Source organism: Ixodes scapularis, unplaced genomic scaffold, assembly GCF_016920785.2.
Source record: "Ixodes scapularis isolate PalLabHiFi unplaced genomic scaffold, ASM1692078v2 PGA_scaffold12__126_contigs__length_90152505, whole genome shotgun sequence".
NCBI lineage: Eukaryota > Metazoa > Arthropoda > Arachnida > Ixodida > Ixodidae > Ixodes > Ixodes scapularis.
The window spans coordinates 76,149,475-76,159,025 of NW_024609838.1; the positions used below are offsets into that span (position 1 = coordinate 76,149,475).

A 9,551-nucleotide genomic window follows, 5' to 3' on the forward strand; every position below is an offset into this window, starting at 1 on the left:
TGACGATGTTAAACCAACTAGCCCAACTTACCGCCTTGGGGAATGACAAGTTCTACGGTGTGCATAAAAAGCACGGTGGAAGCTAAGAGTCATCGCACCGGTGCCGAAGAATGTCACGACGACATGATTTCACAATTCGCATTTGAGTTGATGTTTAAAGCTAAGGAGGAAGAAGTAAAAAAATCGTTTCGTGACCCCTTTAAGCAGGTTACTTTGGCACCCTCAAATTAGTGGGTCATAGCACGGGATAGGTTCATTTACGTATAGCTCCACTCACGTGTCGCTCGCTTCCCCATTCGAGCATGCACGTGCTTCATGTGCGTGGAGGCGAGGTGGGGGCAGTAGACTTATTGCTATATAACCCAAGCATCAAGGGGAATGCAGGGATCGGTGTTCCACGCGCCGCACGTGCTGGCCTCAGCAGTAGTAACTTTCCCGAAGCAAATACCTAAAACAAATGGCTTCTTGCACGCGCGTTCGTCAACGCTTTATTTTGGTTATTTACTTCGAATTCTTTATACGGGAAGGCGTGCGCGTGTGGCGCGCGGAACGCCAACCCCTGCATTCTCCTTGATGCTTGGGTTATATAGACGCTTTACACACGCGCCAAATTACAGCCGCCATTGCTGACCTTCTCTTGTCTTACCGAGATGCCGAGCAACTGAAACGGTAGTTGACGATCCTCTACAGAGGCCGATGCTTTAGAAAAGGACGCAGTAACACTTAAAATGGCAATAACCTGGCTTGCTATGGTAATCATGAAGCGAAATAAACGGAATAAGAGGAAACAAAAACTGAAGGTCAGTTATGGCGGCGTCCATGCACAGCTGCTGCAAAGCGTCTATAGCAAACGGTCTATTGGCCCAAGGATTATGCTCCAGTGTAGGCACATGGTGCGCGCGCTCGCCTTGCCAATGAGAAAAATTCTAAGTTCACGTCTAAAATAAAAGAGCGACCAACGTGCGTGCAACTCGTAATGTGCTCTATATTATGGTTTCAAAGCGTTATTGTACAGACGCCTGGACGCACAGCGCTTATAACTATAGAGAGTTTTAGTAATACGTATAGAACGTTGCGTCCACCACACTGCGCATGCGCCATACGTAAGTACTGCGGCGAGCCTTGCGTACGTACGCACGCTATCGATTTTTGCGAACGTACGCAGCGGTCCCCTGCGTGCCATCTCGTTGTTCTCGTCTCGCACGGGAGAACGCGCGACTAGTCCAGTTTGAAAAATGGTGGCGGTGAGGCAAACCAGCGGAAGTGCTACGCGCATTGTACGGGTTCGCTTTACCATTGAAGATGACATCAACCTCCTCAAAAAAGTCAACGCGACAAACCCTCTCGTGCACCCACAAAGACGGGTGTCGATAGCCAAGAACGTTGGCGACGCCGTCGAACCCAAAAAGGTGTTTACCGTGCAGTCGGTACAAAAAAAAAAAAGAAAAAAAAAAGACGAAACACGTGCACAACAGGCGCACGGAAACACGCACTTCCGCAACAAAGCGAGGAGAATCGAGGCTTTGGATTGGCTTGACCGAATACCCGCCTTGGATTGTTTGATGCAGTTTACAGGCGCACATCTAGATGGCGCTACAAGTCTTTACGTATGCGTTCTTCTTCCGCTGTACTAAAAGTGCGTATTCGACGCGCTCCGTAACGTTCCGTCGACGCAACGTTAACGCTAACGTAGGGGGTTTGCGTTTGCCCCTATACGTATTACTAAAACTCTCTTATAGTTGGTGACAGGTAAAGGTGCCTCAGACATCTGCGTTCGGTTGCGCCTTTCCTGACTGCATCCGCTTTTAAGACGGCACAAGCTACCATATTGTAAGATCGTAATCCTTTCAGAAAGTCTCGAGCCTTTCCCGACGGGACGTAGCGCTGTCAAACGCTAATAGTGAGTTTTCGGAGATCGTTTTCGCCGTCCCGCTAAGCCCTCCGCAACCCGTTACGATACCCGGAACTGTACAGTGAAAGCCATCAGCGCGCAGGCGCAGTGGCGGCTTCTTCGTTGCGGAGGGCTTAGCGGAGGGGGAAACGCAGTCTACGAAAACTCCCTAATATCTGAAGGGGCCTTAAAAATGACAATAAAAAGCAAAAAAAAAAAAAAAAAAAAATAAAAGCACGCGCTTTTTGCTTTCCGCCGTGCTTTTGCTGTGTATGCACGCTTGTCCTATAAAGGCTAGAAACTAAAGCACGTGTCGGAGGCGGAGCTTCCCCTTTCCTCGTTTACAAACAAACCGGAGCGCCCCCAGCGGACGTCACCGGCGCCGCGCATGCGCCGTGGTTGGTGGGCAAGAAGCCCGCCGTCGCCCATAAACAAACCATTGAATTGCGTTGTTGTCGGCGTCGGTGGGAGTCCCCGTGCTCTTTTTCGCGTTGAAATTGTTGATTCCACGTCCTCCTAACAATGTCTGACTACTTGAGCGGCTTCAGCAAAACTATCGAGGCAAAACTTTGCGTGAATAATGCGACGTGCGGTGATTCATTTCACGTGGACGCCGCAGAATGGGCGCTAAGGCCTGACTCCCACGTCGAGATTCTGCTCGCTATTTTCAGTCGCGACGTCGCTCGGACTGCAAAAGCGTGGACCGTAGCTGAGATGGTGGACATCGATGCTGAAAACCTCAAGTAGAATCGGGCATTACAAGTCGGTGATGGCCACGGGTAACAATGATCAACAACTTCTTGTATCTGTTTACACTTAGCCGACTTACCCCAACCAACCTTCAGAACTGTTTTGAGGCCTGCAGTTAGTTCTTATCGCAATTACCGGGTCAACGTTTGGTTTACGAGCCACTGTCGTTTGAACGAACTGACAACAAAAAGCAGCCAAGTTTGAAAGAGCAGACGACAGTTCGAACGCACGCGCAATGAAGTACGGGCAAGAAGCACCGCGTCCCGCGTCAACAAACCATTCGAATGTCACGTTGTCGGCGTCTGTGTGAGTCTGCATACTCTTTTTCGCGTTGGAGTTGTCGATTCTACGTCCTCATCGCAATGTCTTACCACTTCAGCCGCCTGAGCGAAATTATCAAGGCTCGTTACGCCGCTAAACTTTCCGTAAATAATTTGACGTGCGGCGATTCATTCGCATGAACGCTGCAGAATGGACGCCAAAACCATGATGAGATTCTTGTAGCTATTTTCGGTCGCGACGTCGCTCGTGCTGCAAAAGTTTAAAAGGTAGCGGCGATGATCGACGTCGATACTGAAAATCGGAAGCGGGAACAGACAAAGCGTAACAAGTAGGTGATGGCCACCGGTACCAATAATTAACATCTTGTATCTACTGTTTACACCGAGCCTACCTAAGTCTTTTGAGGCCTGCAATTACTTCTTATGGCAATCACCGCGTCAAAGTTTGGTCTACGGGCCGCTTTCGTTTGAACGAGCAGACGACAAAAAGCAGACAACTTTGAAAGAGCAGACGAAAGTTCGAACGATCAGGCGGCCGTGTGAATTTGAAGACGCACTGAATCCGTGGGTGGTCCGGACAACTTGGGGGTTTTCTCTCGGTCATGTTGGAACAAAGGAAATACATCTGGCGACCACAAATTGTGGCCCGCACACGCAATCGTAGTTCGACAGCGTCAGGTTTGCCCTTTTCACGGCTACAATCCACGTTCTCGGACGAACGGAGGGGGCAAAAACACATGAAAACTGATCTTCAAACCTTCCCAGATTCTCTTGGTACAGCCCCCGTCGCAGCATTTTGACAGGAAGGCAGGTTGTTTGTCTCGTTTCTTCCAAAGGAACACGGGAATGCATGTCTGGCACGGCGACTTCTGCCCACCGCCCCAGACCGGAAGTGCGTCCGGCGCGCCACCACCGCGGCGTGACGTAGGAGAGTTGAGTTGGTGTATAGACCTTTTCCACAAGGGCGCCGCCATCTTGAATTGACGTCACTTCCAGTATGGGCGAAAACGTAACTTTGCCGTTGCCACGCCAATAGAAGACATTTAAGATATAAGCCTAACCGTCACACATTCTCGTTTTGGCTCGCCTCTATTTGTTTACTAGTTACAGGTTGAAACGTTTTACTTTTTTTTCGTCGCCCATACTGGAAGTGACGACAATTCAAGATGGCGGCGCCCTTGTGGAAAAGGTCTATAGAAACGTATTATATTGCTTGGCTCTTTGTTAATTTTCCGAAGTGTCTATTGCTTCCTGTGGAATCTGCGACTTGTTCGACGGCGTTCCTTTTACAGCTTGCCGCCAAGCATCGTGAAAGAGAGCATCGGTTGGCGATTCCCACCAGCACGGCAAAAAGGCCCCGCGAAGCGTACGAGAATATGCAGGCCGCCATATCGTTTTCCGCATACAGTGTCCACGAGCAGCGAGACATAGAGACACCTGCCATCCTACAAGTGAGTTGTTTTTTTACTTTTTGTGTAGCCCCAACGAAATGTCTGATTGTTCACTTGACTGAGCCTAAATAAAACCACCAAGCATATCAAGAGTAAAAACGAACTTGTGCTGAAGAAAGAAAAATAGTTGAATTCAAACACGGATACTAATGTCTTTGAAAAAAATTGACAGGTGATTATGCAGTTAGGCGAACATTCTCTTTGAAGCTAAGTATACCATATAGCTAGGTCAAAAATGAAGAAACAATTCGTACGCAATAGAAATTGTTAGTGTCACAGTACAGCGACGCGGTGTTGAATTTTTGATTCAGACCGTTTCCTACTTATGCGGAATCCCACTGGTGGATTTGGAGCGATGTAAAAGTGCTCCACGCTCCCGCCTTTAGCACAGTCAAGGCTATCTCGCGCACAAAAATAACAAGAATAAGGCGCCTTAAAATCATTCTAAATTTATCAATAAACAACCAGGATGCGTTTTTTTTTTTTTTTGCGAAGCGGTATGTCGTTTGCGTTTGAGCTGAAAATACTCACTCTTCTTCCCCGTGTTCTTCACAGGTCCGTCAAGTCCCAGTAGTACAGAAAAATCAATAAGCAGTACCCGACACTGCGCTGCATAGGAGATCCGGCACCAGCGTGGCATGAGCTTTCGCAGACCTGGGAGTCCTGGAACAGTATACATACCTGATCGACAGCTACGTCCTCTTCGAACAGACACAGCCTCCATTTCTTATAATGGCGTCATCGCTAGACATGCACACGTTGCATAAGTCTAAGCATTGGGTCTGTGACGGGACCTTTGACTATTGCTCTCCAGTGTTCAGTCAGCTCTACAGCATACATGGTATCGTGCGAGGAGAGGGACTGCCTCTCGTCGTTGGATTGCTACCAGACAAGACGCAAACAAGCTATTCGAAGTCTTTTTATGTATTGCGCTCTGCCCTGGTGCTGACATGTGGTGACGTCGGGGAACTTGAGGTGGGACATTTCGACTTTGAGATGACCGACATCGCTTCATTTGAAGCTGAATTTCCTGGGGCACTGTCGAAGGGATGCCTCTTCCATTTCGCTCAAGGCATCACACGCAAGGTGGCTCAACTAGGTCTACGGGTGAGTACAGCCTCCTTCAAAACTTATATTGAAACTATACAAGACGTAATCTGTGATTGCCAATCGCGCATCACACGCGCCGTTTCCTAAAGTAATTGTTTGTATTTGACCTTCACCTTTCAGGTGCTCTAGGGGGATCCCCAGCGACCAGACCTCAAGAGGTGGGCTCGCAGGCTTGTGAGTCTCGCCCTGCTCCCGGAGCCTCTCGTGGTTCCCCACTGGGTGACGTCATTCAGAAGTCTGACATCGACCACCGGAACCCCGAGGATGGACGCAGCCATCACCAAGCTCGCTGACTACTTTCAAAGTCAGTGGCTGCATTCAAAGCGGCAGGTCAGCCTCTGGAACCACAACAGGGACTAAGACCACCTCCGGGGAACCACGTGGAAGGTTAACGTCGATCGCTAGGTTCGCGCTCTTAGTGCCAACCGAGGATGTCCCGCGGGAAGTTATGGCGGAGTTTCAGCGAAATATCCACCATATGACTCAGGTAAATGACTACACTCATCTATAAGCACCAAAGTATTTAAATATTATCGTTTTCATTCTTCCTAGCATGGTGATGTGCGCACGGTTATGTTACCTGCCGCACGTTCAAGTCAAATTGTTACAGAAGGGGAACACTTTAAGAAAGATATATTTGGTCACAGCTATGTGGATGCAGTCTTCGCTGCGTGCTTGTCGGGCAGGGCGAACATTAGATAGTTGAATCGATAACAGTCACACTCTCTTGACTACTTAGTCAAAATTGTTTTTCAGCTCTTTAATAGCGGTCCCATGGGGCCTATCGAAATTGCAGTTTGGAAGGCAGATATTATCAAAGGCTATCAACAATGCGCGTAAAGAAAAAAAAAAAGGGATTTGAGGTAGTTTTTACGTTTCCGTCGCCTGATTCAACCGTAAACTAGGCGCAAATCACCTCCCCCCCCCCCCCCCCCCCCCCCTTCCCCGCCGTGACGCAGGTTGCTGTCATAAGGAATCTTATCTACAACGACCTGCATCACACCGGAAGCGCCTTTTGCAAATTTCACTGAATGAGGAAATGGACGGCCACGATTATTCTTACACTTAATTGCGCCCTAGAAGAATAATCTGCAGGCGTAAATACGGATTTCGCTTGCTTTTCATAGTGTTTTTATTTGAATGTGAAAAGTTTTCTTTTCACATTCCAATATCGATATTTGTGCTAAAGTGTGTGCACTATTTAGTATACATTTAACTATATAAATGTACACATATTACTGTATGGAGAATCAGTTCCAGCGCACGAAGTGTTTCACTGACACCGAACAAAGTACTTCAGCAAATATCGGGCTCATCTGTTATTTTTTGTTTCTCGGAAGATCAAGAACAGCGGTGCAGTATTTGTTAGCTTTGGTAGCGCACTAGCGTCATGCCAATGGAGCACTCGGCCACTAGTTACCTTCTGGAGATTCTTTCCAGCAGGCAGCATTTAATCTCATCCTGAAGGCAATCTATGTTCGCGGTCAGAAAAACTAGGAGAGGTTTATTTGAGATAACGACACCATTTACGGTCGAGACACTTGTGAAAGGGATCCAGAATGCTTCATAAATTACATTTCTTTTGCCTGGTCTTCGCGTCTAAAGAAGGCGGGCTCTCTGGGAAAAATTGAGTTCAACCCGACTCGCCCGTGTGCGAAAATGGGGAATTATAAAATTTTACTCGAAAACGAAAGGTATGAATCGTAAGTCACTACATAGCGGGCTCTGACAACTTCGTTATCCATTTTCTAGATGAAGATCCGCCAGCTGGAGAATGGGAAGACGCCAAACTCATCCAGACCGAACTAAGTGGCCAGTAATGAGGCCATCCGGACGCACAAGCAAAGCCTCCAGAGGCAGTGGATGCTACTGAGCGCAGCCATGGGAGGTGGACCGCCATCCATTGCCAGCAGATAGCAGCTGTTCGAGCAAAACGTCAACGCGTTTAGGTTGCTTTGTCTGTATATCGTGTTACTTTATATTTATCATGCCTCCCACTGTTGTCAAGCTCCGGAGACAATATTTACTTGCCCCTTTTTTACCAGTATTTTACATTTTGCGCACGAATGTTCAGGCACAATTATCTCTTTATTTTGTAATTTAAGTTGAATAAATAAGCAGTCCGATCCAATCCAATTACTGCCGTCGCGGCCTCCGTCGCTTTGCTTGCGCGGCCTGTTCGGAAACCCTGCCGTCGCGTCCCCGCCCCGGCGTGCTCCCGTGACGGTGCCGGGATGGGAGGGACGCCGGCTGTGTGAATGAGGTCTAACGGGACACCCGCACCTCAAAGGGGGCTCCCCGCCTCGCGCACAAACTTCTCCCTTCCAGAGGTCGTAAACATCCACGAGCGAACCCCACAAGAGTCCCCAAAACTTTTCGCGCAGGGCCTCCGGGCGAAGTAAGACAACAAATAAAAAGGTTCCAGAACCTTACAGCTGGGTTTGATCAGACTTGTACGTAATCCGTTACAAGTAACGAAATTACTTGTAATCTTTTACATTTATCAGTAATTTAGTAACGGATTAATTACATATTTTCTAGAGTAATTTTAAAGTAATTCCGTTACATTTTTTACGTAACGGATTCCTTGTAATCCGTTACATTTTTTTGTCAGAACCAACCCCCCCCCCCCCCCCCCCAATTCTAAATAAAGTTCTTTTTTTTTCATTTTTGTAAAGTCGAGCGCAGTGACACTGTCACGCGAATCGACCAGCGCAAGGAGAGGCTTGGCACTCTTCAGTTCCGCAAACCCTTTTTTTTTTTGCAACACCAAGCCCCTGAATCTAAGTAAAAATATCCAAATAAACAATTCTACAAAAAAAAAAAAAAAAAAAGGGGGGGGGGGTAGTTATTTTTACTTTTGTTCAATTCCTTTTTTTTTTTCTTTGCGATCGAAGACGGTAGGGGAGGACACCAAGTGATTGTGCGCCTCCTCGAGAAGCTCGAGGCGGTAAGTGCACTGAAAAGAATTAACAATGACTAGGACCATTTTCATAATGTCACAACACCAGACAACGCTCCGTCTACCCTACCCTTTTTGTGAGTCAGCTTTTTGCGAGCACTTATAGACCTTTTCCACAAGGGCGCCGCCATCTTGAATTGACGTCACTTCCAGTATGGGCGAAAACGTAACTTTGCCGTTGCCACGCCAATAGAAGACATTTAGGATATAAGCCTAACCGTCACACATTCTCGTTTTGGCTCGCCTCTATTTTTTTACTAGTTACAGGTTGAAACGTTTTACTTTTTTTTCGTCGCCCATACTGGAAGTGACGACAATTCAAGATGGCGGCGCCCTTGTGGAAAAGGTCTATAAAATGGTAATAGTCTTCCTTTCTTCTTCTTCCTGTTTTACCCCAGCAGGATGCATCTTATCTCAAGCAGATATTTTTACAAATAAAACATAATGGTGGCTGACGTAGACTTGATATTTCTGAGCTTGAGGAGAGAGTGAAATTCGTGAGTGGGGCCATAGCGTGGCTTACTTAGTACTCTGCTCTTTGCTGCCCGTGGCATCAGCGGACGTCTATCTGGAGAACACCGGAGTAAACTGCAGTCGGTCCGTGCTCCGTGCGTTTTTGAACGGCACCAAGAAAAGTACACACGGCAAACGTGCATTTACATTTCCTTGTTTTAACCGACGCTCTAATTAATTGTTGTTAGGAGTGTCCTTCTTTTTCTTTTATTACTTATATTTATATACTGGAAACTTTTTTTTATTCACCAACGTCTCAAGTGAGGCTCGAACTGTTCAGAACCAAAGGAAGAAGAATATCGAGCCAAACCTTATTTATTATTTATTTATCCCCTTACTGTTACAACTATGTTTTGCTGTTGATGACTTCTACAGCTTCGCGATTTAGACAATGGAGAATTTTATTAGACCGGTCCGATGACTCCGATAATGATATCCGATACTTGGCCGCCGTCTTTGCGTATGCATCATGTCGTTATCTGGTACCGTTATCGCGGGTATCGGAGGTATCGGAAGGATCTACTAAATCTCTCGAATAGCATGGCAACGGCTGCAACGACGAAGCTTTGCTCTACATTCGGGGTAAATAGTAC

The 9,551-nt window shown here is 47.2% G+C and overlaps 1 long non-coding RNA gene across 2 annotated transcripts; it reads left to right on the forward strand.

Moving 5' to 3' along the window:
* The first annotated feature begins 4,110 nt into the window (after positions 1-4,110).
* Positions 4,111-7,880, forward strand: LOC115326798. 2 transcript variants are annotated; one of them, XR_003919668.2, is made up of 5 exons: positions 4,111-4,123; positions 4,215-4,373; positions 4,929-5,480; positions 5,604-5,970; positions 7,236-7,880. It is a non-coding gene; the product is annotated as an uncharacterized LOC115326798 (long non-coding RNA). The 2 variants fall into 2 exon arrangements; XR_005716928.1 differs by lacking the exon at positions 4,111-4,123 and having other exon boundaries at positions 4,160-4,373.
* Positions 7,881-9,551: the final 1,671 nt, after the last annotated feature.